A 15,939-nucleotide genomic window follows, 5' to 3' on the forward strand; every position below is an offset into this window, starting at 1 on the left:
CTTCCCGCTGAATTCAGCTACAAAGCACCTTCGATAGAAAGAAGGGGCCCCTGTTGGCAATACCTACCTGCGCAGTGGGTGCGTGTGTGAGTGCGCTTGCGCAGGTGAGTGCGTGGGAGTGAGTGTGCGCGCACGTGTGTGTGTGTGTGTGTGTGTCCGCGCGCCCGAGCCGGGCTTTGGGCAGGGTTTGGGTCGGAGACTGCCTCTGTTCTCAGGGACCCTCATCAGCAGTGCAGAAAGAGTCGGTGCGCTGGGAGGAAGGCCCTGGGACGTGCCAGGCAGATGCCCTGTGTTTTCACAGACTCGTCCCGAGCACCGCCCGGCCCTCCTCTGCCAGATCCTGGGTAGGCTGGTGCGGGAACCGGCTTCCCTCCTCCCCAGCGAGTGGGGACCGGGTGGGGAGAGCCCGGCCTTCCCAGCGCCCCGCCTCGCCCCGCGCAGGCCGCTCCTTTCCAGAGGAAGCATCCAGAACAGAACGCAGGCACCGACTTGTGAACGCTGGACGACTCCCCGAGGCCGTGTGGTGTGTAAACAGAACTGTTGTCAATCAAGTCGCGTCTGTGAGTTACAGGCACCGCGCGGTGGATTCTTTGGTACAAGGAAAGCCTCTTTGCTGGAAGTATACTCCTTCCTCCCCCCATTTATATCACTGTTAATTTTTGGTGGTCGTCACCTTTTCCAGCTTCGCTCTGCTTCTTCCGTCCTCTTTTTTGATGATCCTTTCCGCCCTTGTAACCCTCCATTTCCCACCTGCTGGAACTGCTGAGAGCGTGTCGTCAGGAGGTAGAATTTACCAGCTTTAAACACATGAGCTTTTAACCCAAAGACTGTGGTGGAGGCGGAACAGAAAAAAATGAGAACTTCCCCGAGGCTCTCCAGCCTTCCAGGCAGGATGCGCGTCCCTTCAAGTCACCTGCCTTTGATTCTCTTTGAGCTGGGCTCCTCACCCCCGGGTGTAGCCACTTGGGACCGGTCGCCCCGTAGTGCTCTTGCAGGAGACAGCTATATTTCACAAGGGATGGAGTGATTTATGTGCAAAGTTTAAATAGCTTTTTGGGGCTCTGAGGAATGCAAAATGCAGCATGACTGGACGGTACAGTATACTTAAGGGAAAACGTGGAATGCACCGAATGTTTTCTTTTCCTTCTTTTAAAGCTAGTTTAAATCTGTTTCGCTGACGAAACTGTGTAACCATGTGCAAATGTGTAAGTCTGCCTCCTGACAAAATTGGCCAGGATTGGGATCACCGGCCATGCCAAGGCTGGAAGCACGGCTTAGACACCGACGGGCTGCTCTGAGCATAGAGTTCCCCCTAAATTTAGAATATGCGGAAAGAATCGAAGGACTACTACTTTTTTCAGATTCACTGCCTTTCTCTAAACCCCCTCTTTTAAATATGTATTTTTAAGGGAGGGAGTCGTATGTTTTAATTTTTACCCCAGTGAAGATAGTTTGCATTTTGAACAAGATTGGGTAATGATTATAATCAAATATGCTCATTAAAAGCCATTTCTATTTTAGCAGAAAACAAATATTCTGGTTTGGAAATGTCGGTTTTGCCAAAAATAAAGATGTAAAAATATTTTAAGAAATTAGTGCAAAAGTCCATGATTGCACCTTCCAGAAATGAAATTAATTTCATTTCTAGAGATACACTTGACTTTAAATTTTTACTTCATTATATAAGTTCTATTTCATTATGAAACATTTCAGGCATACAACAAACCCAAAGAGAATTATATAACAAACATCTGTATTCTACTACTCAGCCCAAGAGATCAACCATTTCAGGTGTAACTGAAGCCCCCTCATACCACGTGTCCCCCTTCTTCATCTCAGTCCCCTCACATTCCTCATATAAACTGATATTTATCATGACCATGCATTAAAAATCTTTTTTGCTACATATGTATATACACATAAATAAGACATTATATAATGTGATTTTGCATGTTCTTAATCTTTATATAAACGGTATCATACTGCACCTACATTTCTGCAATTTGCCGATAAGGCACTCCACATTGTATTTTTGTGATATACCCAGCTTGAGTACAGTAGCTCTGCCTCCTTCCTTTTAACTGCTGCCTAGATATCCACGTCTAGATACCTGTGCTTCTGTTGATAGATGTCCGTTGTTTCTACTTTTTCTCTGTCGTAAACAATGTTGCTATGGACCTTCTTATATCTGTCTCCTTGTGCACATGTGAAGAATTTCATCCGGGAGTGGAAATGTTTCAGGATTCTAGGGATAAAGTCCATGACTTTATTAGATGCTGCCTAATTACTCTCCTGAGTCACCACTTTTACATTGTCACTGTAGAAATAAAAGAAAATCAAGATTACAGATGAGAACAAAAAGGAGAGTATCCCATCTCTCTATCCAAAGAAACCCACTTTTAACTTAAAAAACTTTGTTTTGGTGCATAAACTTCCATGTTTATTCTTCTGTGAGATACATGTATTTTTATATGTCATATGTGAATATATATAAATATATGGTATACATATACATTATTATATACATATGCATACAAATATATATGTATATATATTTGACCCTTGAATAATATGAGTTTGAACTGCATGTGTCCACTTATATGCAGATTGTTTTCAATAATACTACAGTGCTAGGCGATCTGTAGTTGGTTGAATCCATGGATGTGGAACTGAGGATACAGAGGGCCAACTATAAAGTTATATGGATTTTCGACTGCAGGGGGTTGGTGGTCAGGTTGTCTCCCTAACCCCAGAGTTGTTCAAGGGTCAATTGTATATTTATATTTAATGTTTGGGGATTCTACACATATATATATATATTTTAAGACCCATGTGAAATGTAACTTTTTTTTTTGAAATTTTGAATTTTATTTTATTTTATTTTTATACAGCAGGTTCTTATTAGTCATCAATTTTATACACATCAGTGTATACATGTCAATCCCAGTCTCCCAATTCAGGTGTCCATACGTTTGTTCTCTACATCTGTGCCTCTATTTCTGCCTGCAAACCGGTTCATCTGTACCATTTTTCTAGGTTCCACATACATGCGTTAAATTACGATATTTGTTTTTCTCTTTCTGACTTACTTCACTCTGTATGACAGTCTCTAGATCCATCCACGTCTCTACAAATGACCCAATTTCGTTCCTTTTTATGGCTGAGTAATATTCCAGTGTATATATGTACCACTTTTTCTTTATCCATTCGTCTGTCGATGGGCATTTAGGTTGCTTCCATGACCTGGCTATTGTAAATAGTGCTGCAATGAACATTGGGGTGCATGTGTCTTTCTGAATTATGGTTTTCTCTGGGTATATGCCCAGTAGTGGGATTGCTGGGTCATATGGTAATTCTATTTTTAGTTTTTTAAGGAACCTCCATACTGCTCTCCATAGTGGCTGTATCAATTTACATTCCCACCAACAGTGCAAGAGGGTTCCCTTTTCTCCACACCCTCTCCAGCATTTGTTGTTTGTAGATTTTCTGATGATGCACATTCTAACTGGTGTGAGGTGATACCTCATTGTAGTTTTGATTTGCATTTCTCTAATAGTTAGTGATGATGAGCAGCTTTTCATGTGCTTCTTGGCTATCTGTATGTCTTCTTTGGAGAAATGTCTATTTAGGTCTTCTGCCCATTTCTTGATTGGGTTGTTTGTTTTTTTAATATTGAGCTGCATAAGCTGTTTATATATTTTGGAGATTAATCCTTTGTCTGTTGATTTGTTTGCAAATATTTTCTCCCATTCTGAGGGGTGTCTTTTCATCTTGTTTGTAGTTTCCTTTGCTTTGCAAAAGCTTTTAAGTTTCATTAGGTCCTATTTGTTTATTTTTGTTTTTATTTCCATTTCTCTAGGTGGTGGATCAAAAAAGATCTTGCTGTAATTTATGTCAAAGAGTGTTCTTCCTATGTTTTCCTCTAAGAGTTTTATAGTGTCTGGCCTTACGTTTAGGTCTCTAATCCATTTTGAGTTTATTTTTGTGTATGGTGTTAGGGACTGTTCTAATTTCATTCTTTTACATTTAGCTATCCAGTTTTCCCAGCACCACTTATTGAAGAGACTGTCTTTTCTCCATTGTATATCCTTGCCTCCTTTGTCATAGATTAGTTGACCATAGGTGCATGGGTTTACCTCTGGGCTTTCTAACCTATTCCATTGATCTATATTTCTGTTTTTGTGCCAGTACCACATTGTCTTGATGACTGTAGCTTTGTAGTATAGTCTGAAGTCAGGGAGTCTGATTCCTCCAGCTCTGTTTTTTCCCCTCAAGACTGCTTTGACTATTTGGGGTCTTTTGTGTCTCCATACAAATTTTAAGATTTTTTGTTCTAGTTCTGTAAAAAATGCCATTGGTAATTTGATAGGGATTGCATTGAATCTGTAGATTGCTTTGGGTAGTATAGTCATTTTCACAATATTGATTCTTCCAATCCAAGAACATGGTATATCTCTCCATCTGTTTGTATCATCTTTAATTTCTTTCATCAGTGTCTTATAGTTTTCTGCATACAGGTCCTTTGTCTCCCTTGGTAGGTTTATTCCTAGGTATTTTATTCTTTTTGTTGCAGTGGTAAATGGGAGTGTTTCCTTAATTTCCCTTTCAGATTTTTCATCATTAGTATATAAGAATGCAAGAGATTTCTGTGCATTAATTTTGTATCCTGCAACTTTACCAAATTCATTGATTAGCTCTAGTAGTTTTCTGGTGGCATCTTTAGGATTCTCTATGTATAGTATCATGTCATCTGCGAACAGTGAGAGCTTTACTTCTTCTTCTCCAATTCGTATTCCTTTTATTTCTTTTTCTTCTCTGATTGCCATGGCTAGGACTTCCAAAACTATGTTGAATAATAGTGGTGAGAGTGGACATCCTTGTCTTGTTCCTGATCTTAGAGGAAACGCTTTCAGTTTTTCACCATTGAGGATGATGTTGCTGTGGGTTTGTCATATATGGCCTTTATTATGTTGAGGTAGGTTCCCTCTATGCCCACTTTCTGGAGAGTGTTTATCATAAATGCGTGTTGAATTTTGTCAAAAGCTTTTTCTGCATCTATTGAGATGATCATATGGTTTTTCTCCTTCAATTTGTGAATATGGTGTATCACATTGATTGATTTGCGTATATTGAAGAATCCTTGCATCCCTGAGATAAATTCCACTTGATGATGGTGTATGATCCTTTTAATGTGTTGTTGGATTCTGTTTGCTATTATTTGGTTGAGGATTTTTGCATCTATATTCATCAGTGATATTGGTCTGTAATTTTCTTTTTTTGTAGTATCTTTGTCTGGTTTTGGTATCGGGGTGATGGTGGCCTCATAGAATGAGTTTGGGAGTGTTCCTTCCTCTGCAATTTTTTGGAAGAGTTTCAGAAGGATGGGTATTAGTACTTCTCTAAATGTTTGACAGAATTCACCTGTGACGCCATCTGGTCCTGGACTTTTGTTTGTTGGAAGATTTTAAATCACAGTTTCAATTTCATTACTTGTGATTGGTCTGTTTATATTTTCTATTTCTTCCTGGTTCAGTCTTGGAAGGTTATACCTTTCTAGGAATTTGTCCATTTCTTCCAGTTTGTCCATTTTATTGGCATAGAGTTGCTTGTAGTAGTCTCTGAGGATGCTTTGTTATTTCTGCAGTGTCTGTTGTAACGTCTCCTTTTTCATTTCTAATTTTATTGATTTGAGTCCTCTCCCTCTTTTTCTTGATGAGTCTGGCTAATGGTTTACCAGTTTTGTTTATCTTCTCAAAGAACCAGCTTTTAGTTTTATTGATCTTTGCTGTTGTTTTCTTTGTTTCTATTTCATTTATTTCTGCTCTGATCTTTATGATTTCTTTCCTTCTTCTAACTTTTGGTTTTGTTTGTTCTTCTTTCTCTAGTTCCTTTAGGTGTAAGGTTAGATTGTTTATTTGAGATTTTTCTTGTTTCTTGAGGTAGGCTTGTATTGCTATAAACTTGCCTCTTAGAACTGCTTTTGCTGCATCCCATAGGGTTTGGATAGTCCTGTTTTCATTGTCATTTGTCTCTAGGTATTTTTTGATTTCCTCTTTGATTTCTTCAGTGGTCTCTTGGTTATTTAGTAACGTATTGTTTAGCCTCCATGTGTTTGTGTTTTTTACGTTTTTTTCCCTTTAATTGATTTCTAATCCCATAGCATTGTGGTCAGAAAAGATGCTTGATATGATTTCAGTTTTCTTAAATTTATTGAGGCTTGATTTTTGACCCAAGATGTGATCTATCCTGGAGAATGTTCCATGTGCACTTGAGAAGAAAGTGTAATCTGCTATTTTTGGATGGAATGTCCTATAAATATCAATTAAATCTATCTGGTCTATTGTGTCATTTAAAGCTTGTGTTTCCTTATTAATTTTCTGTTTGGATGATCTGTCCATTGGTGTAAGTGAGGTGTTAAAGTCCCCCACTATTATTGTGTTACTGTCGATTTCCTCTTTTAGGGTTGTTAGCAGTTGCCTTATGTATTGAGGTGCTCCTATGTTGGGTGCATATAGTATTTATAACTGTTATATCTTCTTCTTGGATTGATCCCTTGATCATTATATAGTGTCCTTCCTTGTCTCTTGTAACATTCTTTATTTTAAAGTCTATTTTATCTGATATGAGTATTGCTACTCCAGCTTTCTTTTGATTTCCATTTGCATGGAATATCTTTTTCCATCCCTTCACTTTCAGTCTGTATGTGTCCCTAGGTCTGAAGTGGGTCTCTTGTAGACAGCATATAGATGGGTCTTGTTTTCGTATCCATTCAGCGAACCTGTGTCTGTTGGTTGGAGCATTTAATCCATTCACGTTTAAGGTAATTATCGATATGTATGTTCCTATGATCATTTTCTTAATTGTTTTGGGTTTGTTTTTGTAGGTCCTTTTCTTCTCTTATGTTTCCCACTTAGAGAAGTTCCTTTAGCATTTGTTGTAGAGCTGGTTTGGTGGTGCTGAATTCTCTTAACTTTTGCTTGTCTGTAAAGCTTTTGATTTCTCCACAGAATCTGAATGAGATCCTTGCCGGGTAGAGTAATCTTGGTTGTAGGTTCTTCCCTTTCATCACTTTAAATATATTGTGCCACTCCCTTCTGGCTGGTAGAGTTTCTGCTGAGAAATCAGCTGTTAACCTTATGGGAGTTCTCTTGTATGTTATTTGTTGTTTTTCCCTTGTTGCTTTCATTAATTTTTCTTTGTCTTTAGTTTTTGTCAATTTGATTACTATGTGTTTTATCCTTAAAGATAAACATGCTCAGCATGTTTCTCCTTGGGTTTATCCTGCCTGGGACTCTGCGCTTCCTGGACTTGGGTGGCTATTTCGTTTCCCATGTTAGGCAAGTTTTAGACTATAATCTCTTCAAATATTTTCTTGGGTCCTTTCTCTCTCTCTTCTCCTTCTGGGACCCTTATAATGCGAATGTTGTTGAGTTTAATATTGTCCCAGAGGTCTCTTAGGCTGTCTTCATTTCTTTTCATTCTTTTCTTCTTTATTCTGTTCCACGGCAGTGAATTCCACCATTCTGTCTTCCAGGTCACTTATCCGTTCTTCTGCCTCAATTATTCTGCTATTGATTCCTTCTAGTGTATTTTTCATTTCAGTTATTGTGTTGTTCATCTCTGTTTGTTTTTTAATTTTTCTAGGTATTTGTTCTTTAATTCTTCTAGGTCTTTGTTAAACATTTCTTGCATCTTCTCGATCTTTGCTTCCATTCTTTTTCTGAAGTCCTGGGTCATCTTCACTATCATTATTCTGAATTCTTTTTCTGGATGGTTTCCTATCTCCACTTTATTTAGTTGTTTTTCTGGGGTTTTATCTTGTTCCTTCATCTGGTACATAGCCCTCTGCCTTTTCATCTTGTCTATCTTTCTGTGATTGTGGTTTTTGTTTCACAGGCTGCAGGATTGTAGTTCTTCTTGCTTCTGCTGTCTGCCCTTTGCAATTCTATATTTTTAAATTCAGCATTATATAGTGAGCATTCCACCATATCACTAAATATTCATTTAAAGACACAGCTTTAATGGCTGCAAATTAGTTCATTGTAGGAGTAATGCTTTGGTTTATATAACTACTCACCTGTTAAACATTTAGATAACAATTTCTTGCTCTTACAGAAAATGGTGTGATGAAGTACAAAGTGTTTCTAAACCAAAGCATTTTTTGATAGATCTTCTTCATGGTAGTTTTAGTGGGTTAATCAGTCCTTTTGTTGCTGGAGCAGCTAAAATCTTTAAGGATAAAATAAAAGCTTTTAACTTATTTCACTTTTTTGATACTCTTCATGTTAATTTGTCTTATTCGTTTCCCTGGCTGTATAGGATTCTAGTAGGGAAATGTAACACAATTTAGTGATCCATTCTACAGTAGATGGGCACTTGGGTTGTCTCAAATTTTTGCTCTTGTAAACAGGGCTGCTGTGTGTGTGTTGCCATTTACTAGTAGGAGAGCTTCCTGACAGCTCCAGCTCTTTTAGCTCCAACACCAATAGCCAGTTATGTGACTGAACAAGTTACATCACCTTTCTGAGTCTCAACTTACATCATCTACAAAATGGAGCCAACAGAGGTAATAACATTTATTGAAGGCTTATGCCAAAGCAGCGACTGCTCTAAGTACTTTACATGAATTACCTCATTTAATGCTCACAACATCTCTATTGAGTATATACCAGCATTACTCCCATTTCACAGATCATTAAACTGAGGTACAGAGAGATTAATTACCCAGACTACAATCAGTAAGTGGCCAAGCCACAATTCAGACTTACAGACTCTGCCCCCAGAGCCTGCCCCCTATTTTTAAGAAGACATTTGATCATACTTGCTTTCTCTCTGCTCATCCTTTATACTGAACCATTTTATATTTGTAGACATCTTGACATTTCACTCCCAAATACTTCAGAATTACCATACCTAAGAAAACTAACACTAATTTAATATCACCTAACAGTCACATGACATACAGTCACATAACATCCACATAATATAAATATAATGTGCTTAGGCTCACCAATTTGTATGAGAGTTTCTGTAGTTTTACATCCTCATCAACACTTGGTATTGTCAGACTACAGTTTTTTGCTGATCTGAGGGGGTGTTGAAATGGTGTCTCACTGTGGTTTCAATTTGCATTTTCCTGATTATTTATGAGGTTGAACTTATGAGACCATTCTTTTTCCCCTCTCTTATGTGAAATGCCTGTTCATTTCTTTTACCCATTTTTAAAAAATTGGTTTGTTTGTCTGAAAAGCTTTTCTTTTTACGATGGAAACTGGCATCACAAATTCTTACTGTAACTTCAAGTTACTCAGTGGCTCGGCATCACAAATAAATGGCCCATGGAGAATGAAGCTGGAAATAGAGGAATGCTTTCCCAAAAGTGATTACTTGGAAATTTGGATTTCAAAGGTAGAAATGAGGCATACAGCTTCATGCTGAATAGCAAAATATACCAATACTTATAAAATTTCCCAAGATAAGTAACAGAAATAGCAGCAGTGCTATATTTAAGTAAGAGAGATGAGTTGAATTCTGTGTCCTATTTCCCACCTGTCCTATTTCCAGGCGTTGAAATCTAAGTTACGAGGATGCTTGCAGGAATGAGCTCCAGCCTTTGTGATTGTCCTTTAGACAATGAGTGGACTTCAGTCATTAGTGGTCCAAGTCACTCCATTTTCACCAGGACTGAGGCACGGAAAATCAATAGTAGGATCACTTAATAATGCTTCAAAGACTTGAAAAAAGCCTGTGAAGAGAGGTTTAAACCCAAATAAAGAAACGCCAGAGTAAGGTGTTCCTGTACTTGTTCTTATTTTCCTTTGACTTAAAGAGAACCATTTGTAGCTCTGTATCCCCGTTTCTAGCATGGAATTCAGCCTAGACTGTTAATCCAGATTGTTTCAGATAGGAAATAAGATAAGGTATATCAGCTTATTCATGTGCCAGTGTAAGAAAATATGAAAAGAATATAAAGTATGATTAATCATTTTTCAGCATATGAATGTTAAGATTTGTATTTTAAAGTACAAATCACTTTACAGTGATTTATAGCATTTTCTGTTTCTTATCTAAATGACTATGGAAAATAGAACTATTCTTACAGATGGGGTAAAATGTACTCTTTACTACACTGTATCTCATTATCTTCAAGTGTTGGATACTATTTCTAAAATTGCAAGTGTAAGATTTGGAAATAGAAGCTATTGTGTTTCATTGCTATTGGCTTCATCCAGAAAATAATTTTCCTTTAAAAGTGATTTTATGCTGTACCTTGATTGGGATGGGAGCATAATTTTATCAAAGTTAATAGAATTAATTTAAAATATGTGCATTTCATAATATATAAATTATACCTCAATGAAAAAAAGAGAATTGTGGGGGAAATGACATTTCAGAGTCATCCTTCTGGCTGGGGTGGCAGAGATTATATCAACTGGTAGTCCTCAAATTATTCACAGGACCCTCCAAGAAGCAGTGAAGGGTCTGCAGGACTGACCCAGGATGTCATTTCTGGTGGTCTTGGTGTCTGGGTGAAAATCTTTGCCATCACTGTGAGAAAAGACAAAAGGGCAGGGCCTATATTTTTAGCTGCCATAAACTTAACAATAAAACCCATGAACAAATGTTCCCACTGATACTGTCCCCATGGCCAGCTTGAATTGGAAGAGATGTAATTAGACCCCACTTTCTCTCTACTCTGGCTGAGGTAAGGGAGGCCAGCTGTCTGGAAAATTGCACGAAGAGGAAATGTAGAAAGTGATTGCATTCAGAGTTTATTCCAGTTCTCTTTGCATCCAACCCTTTGCCTGAGTGAGAAACAGGGAACAAGTAGGTAAAAGGAGGTGAGTCGTTTATGCAGTTTTACCTCTCATCTCCCCACCTCCTCCTCCCTTTCCCCTTCCCTTTCCTTGTCCCTCTCTTCTTCTCCTCTTCAGAATTGTGGCAAACAGCAGTGGGTCCAGGAACTTCCTTAGTTTGAGACTTTATGAATTGGAAGCATCCCAAGGAGGGCTTTTACCATTTGCAGTTCTTTTACCCAGATGTTTGCACACCAACATGTTGGAGAACAGTGATCTAGTGTACCATTTTGCCTTCAGAAAGAGATTTTTTTTAAGTCAAATCATTCTTATTTGTAAATATTTTAAGGAAACAAGACTCTTCTACAATGGATATACTAACATCTATTAAAGGTTGAAACAGCCTTAGAGTCACATAATCCTTCCTTCACTCTAACATCAATCTTTTCTTTTGCAAATTAAATTCATTTTCTCTCCCAGAAACCTTTGCAGATAGAACACTAATGCCAATACCAGTAACCGAAGACAAGCTGTTATCAAATCAACCTCCATAGGTTTTATTTCCTATTTATTCATGCTATATCTGTTCTCTCTACTTTTTAATTTGTTAAGGGGGCAGTTTTCATGTGTTGCCTATTTGTGTAGAATTACCCTTGGATTGAATGACTCATCATTTTTCCTCCCCCCTCCCTTCCTTCCTTCCTTCCTTTACAGTATAGGAAAAAAATGTGAACATACATTTAAGCCTTTGTACCCATTTTCAGTCCCAGTTTCCTCCCTTCCCCTCCAAAGGTAGCCACTACTCTGAATTGGTGACTGTCTTTCCTAGCCTTGTTTTTATATTTTTTCTTCATGTATCTGTCCGTTAGCAATATTTTATATTGATTCATGTTTTAAAATATACATTTATATTCATATAATGTATGTATCACTCAGCATTATGTTTTTAGATTTTCTATTTAGAATTTATTTAGATTTTGTATTTCTGGTTTTTTCCCCATCCCCTTCATTTCTTGCCTTTTATTGGATTGTCAATATCTCAAGTTCTCTTTTTCGTTTAATTTCCTTCTTTGTCCTCTTTGGTTTAAAAGTTGCATTTCTATTTCTTTACTGTTTATTCTTAGAAATTCTTAACAGAATGTAAAGTTAATCAATATGTCTGTTCTCCTTCAAACGCATACAGGGCTTTATGACCATTTAACTCAGATCTTCCTTTACAATGTCTTGTGTAATTGTTGACTGGTATCTTAGTATTACCTTATTTTTTAAAGTCCTCTCACATTAGCCCTCAGTTTTATTATTTACAGTAAATCATTACTTAATTTTGACAATGTGTTTACCAAATTCTTTATTCATCCTTATGTTTTGCTCTCCACTTCTTCCTTCTGGATTCAGCTGTTTATCTTACTGAAGTAAACCCCATAGTAGATCTTTTAGGAAGAGTCATTGAGAAAAAAAAAAAAAAAAAAAAAAGAGTCATTGAGTGATAAACTCCCAATATTTGTTGGTTTGAAATGTCTGTTTCACTCTCAGTCTGAAATAAAAATTTAGCTGGGTATAGAATTCTAGGATGAGAATTATTTCTCTTAGCAGCATAAAGATGCCATTTATTTCCCATAGACATCTATGATGACTGATGACAACTTTTATGATGGTCTAATTGGACTTTTTTTTTGCTTTTTGTTTTTAGGATATCTGCTTTGGTTGCTTTTAAGATTTTTCTCCTCATCACTGACATTCTGAAGTTTCACCATAGTATTGTATATCAAATTGTGAATTTTAAAAATTATACTGCTGGGATGTTTGCATGCTTCTGAAATCTGAAGACTCATTTATGTTTTACTTTATTTCTAGAAAATTCTCAGGTGTTATCTTCTTAAGTATTATCTCTTCCCCCCTTTCTCTATTCTTTGTTCTGTCTGGAATGTCTACCTGATATATATTGAAACTTCTCAATCTATTTTTCACGGCTCTTAGCCACAATTTCATAGTTTTTCTGTCCCACATTCTGAGAAATTTCCTCAAATCTATCTTCTGGTTTATGGATTCTTTCTTCATTTTTGTCTTAACTATTCATTACCCTTTTCATTGAGTTTATAATTTTAGTGACTATGTTTTTCATTTATACTCAATTTGGTTCTTTTATAAAGTTGTTTATTCTGTTTTCATGTAGTCTTCTTTTTCTTATTATGGTTCCTGTGCCTTTGTTTATATCTTTGGTCATGTTGTAGGCATTTCATAGTCTCTTTCAGAGTGTTCTTTTAGATGCAGTTCTCTGAATGCTGATTCTTCCCTTTGCTATATTTGTTGACTCACCCATGGTAGTTTATTCTTTCATAGACCTTGTAATTTTTGACTATGAACTTATCTTTAATTTTTTTTTCCTTCCCAGGAGATGTGAAAGTGTTCCCATGGAGTGAATGTACATTTTTACTGCTAGGGCTCTAGAGGTTTCAGATGTCCTGGCTTGATTTTTAAATTTAATTTCTCAACTTGGGATTCCTGAGTCAAGCAAGTAGTATAAATTCAGCTCCCATGCACACACATAGCTCAGGCCTGGAGTTTCCATTTCTCAAAGGTGTTTTTCTCCCATCCAAGATCCCAGACATACAAGACACCATTTAGGGATGCAACCAAACTTTACTATAGTGGCCTAACTCGGAAGGGTTTTATTTTTCTAACATATAAATAGGAAATAGGCAGAGCAGGACTGTCATCCATGTCCTTTTTCTCAAGCTCCTTGTATCTTCCTGCCCCTCCATCCTTAAAGAGTAGCTTTTATCCTTCTGCTTGTTTTATGGTGGCAAGCTGGCTATTCCACTCCTGGCCTCACGGCCACAGTTCAGGCAGGAAAAGGGAGAAGAAAGCAACAAGGAGGAAGGAATGGTTCCCAGATCAGGAAAACCAAACTTTCTCTGAAATCCCTAGCCCACTTCTGCTTACGTCTTGTTGGCTGGATCTGTATCACATGGTCACCCCCAGCTGCAAGGGAGGTGGGCCGCACAGCTTGTACTTAACGCCTTGCCTTTGATGTTTCTCTTCATTTGTGCCACTTGGAGATTTCCTTCCCCTTCCTCTACAGCTTGGCCATTAAAACACATTTTTATTTATTATACCCAGTTTTTCCCTCTGAGTCTTTTCGAAGGTCAGAGATCTCACAGGCTCTGATCTTATTTCTTCAGCCTCAAATATCCACATTGCGGAGTGGCGTGGCGTGGCTGGGGGGCGGGGTCCTTCCCAGAGAAACATTGTACTTGGTTTTAAAAGCAATTCTGAGACCTGTAGCTGGGGACACAATGCTCACAATATGTACAAGAGGCAGTGGGCAGACTGACTCAGGTATTCCTTAGCCTTTAATGAATTGTCCTGATTATTTGCTCCACTGTCTACTTAAGCTATCCATAACTGCTGAGCTCAGAGTCCTCCTGGGAAGAATGGTTCCAATCTCCATAGCAGCCTCACTGGTGCTGGTTTCAATTTGTGGTTTCCTTTGGCTTATCCATCAATAGGAATCCATCTGCTTTCTTGTCTTTCATAAATTTGTCAAATTTTCTAATTGACTATTGGCACCTTTTCTTGTTTAAGCACTATTATGGAAGTATTAGTTTTTGTGTATCATCATTTCAATGGGATTTTGGGAAGTGGGCCGAGTAAATGTTTATATGCAATTTGCAGCCTTGAACCAGAAGCTCCAAAAATGTGGTCATGCATCCTATTTGCTCAGCACCAAGCTTGGCACTAAGCAAAACAAGAGAATACAGTACAATATCTAATCTTTAGTACCAGTGGTATGCTGTAGCCAGCTTTCACCAATTTGCAGGAACCAATTGTTAAACTTTCAAGAATTTTATGAATTGGTTGACTTCACTTTGGCATCTTTAAATTGACCATTGTAGCAGTATTTATACCACTGAAATCAGCAAATAGTATGAATCAGCCCCTTCCCCTCCTTGACAGCTGATTGGTAGACATTTGTCCGCACACCACTAGTCTTTACTCTAGTAAACATTAAGACACATCTTTATGTCTTGAGATAAGACATATACTGAAGAAAAAGTAAAAGTCCAAGTAAGATAGCCATCAAGTGCAAACCAGCCTAGTACAGGTACTCCAACTGCTAAGGAATTCAGGCAGCAGAAATCACTGTTGACTGCAACAGCTGAAGAAGGTTGGCAAAGTAGCAGCAGTGCAGAGTATTGCTGCTCTTGTCAAAGTAAGAGTGGGCAGCGAAGCCAGAGTTTGAGTTCTAGCTCTTTCACTTACTGCTGTGTGACCTGGAAGAATTACTAAATCTCTCTAGTAAGCATAATGACAGTCAGCATTTACCGAATCCTTATCATGGGGAGACACTGTGCTAAGTGCTTTTCCATGGATGAACTTAATCCCTACTTTGATCATATGCAAAATGTTGTCTATCTCAAGGGGCTATTCTGAGTATTCCATGACATAATTCATGTAAAGAGCATAGTAAAATCTCCATAAAATTCATTTTTTTACTACCAAATTTCTTGTAGAAGGTAAGCAATTTCTATGTGCAGATTTTTCCTACAGGGCCTCGAAAGATGGGTCAGATCTGGTTATGTGAAGGGGCTAGCAGAGGGCATTTCAGCCAAAGGGGAGGTCGGTCCCAAAGTACAGAGAAAAGGCAAATAGGAGTGTGAGCCCTGGTTCTGATGAGCCTTAGTGGAGCAGAAGTTGTACCTGGGGTGGGGGGTAGTCAGATGAGGACAGATTGTGTTCTAAGTGGAGAACTTTACATTTCACGTGATGTAAAGTTTCAGAGACTTTACATTTCTCTGATGGCAGAGAAATGATTAAAATGGGATTTTAAGAATAGGATTCTGGCAGGTAGGCACTTATGCAAAATGAATTGGTTGGGGGGAAAGACAGAAGCAAGAAGTGGCAGAAATGGGTGAGAAAAGAAAAGGCCGGGCCTGAGGGACAGTTCAAAAGACAAAAAAAATTAGATTATTTTATAAATGAATAAGCTAGAAGTATGTAGTCACAATATTTTTAGGAGCAATCTGGACCAGAAATTAAGAAAAATAAGAAATGGTTACCAAAGGGGAAGAGGGTTGGGGGGAAGGATAAATTAGGAGTTTGGGATTAACAGATACACACTACTATATATATATAAAATAGA

This window comes from Balaenoptera acutorostrata, chromosome 14 (assembly GCF_949987535.1).
Source record: "Balaenoptera acutorostrata chromosome 14, mBalAcu1.1, whole genome shotgun sequence".
NCBI classification, from domain to species: Eukaryota; Metazoa; Chordata; class Mammalia; order Artiodactyla; family Balaenopteridae; genus Balaenoptera; species Balaenoptera acutorostrata.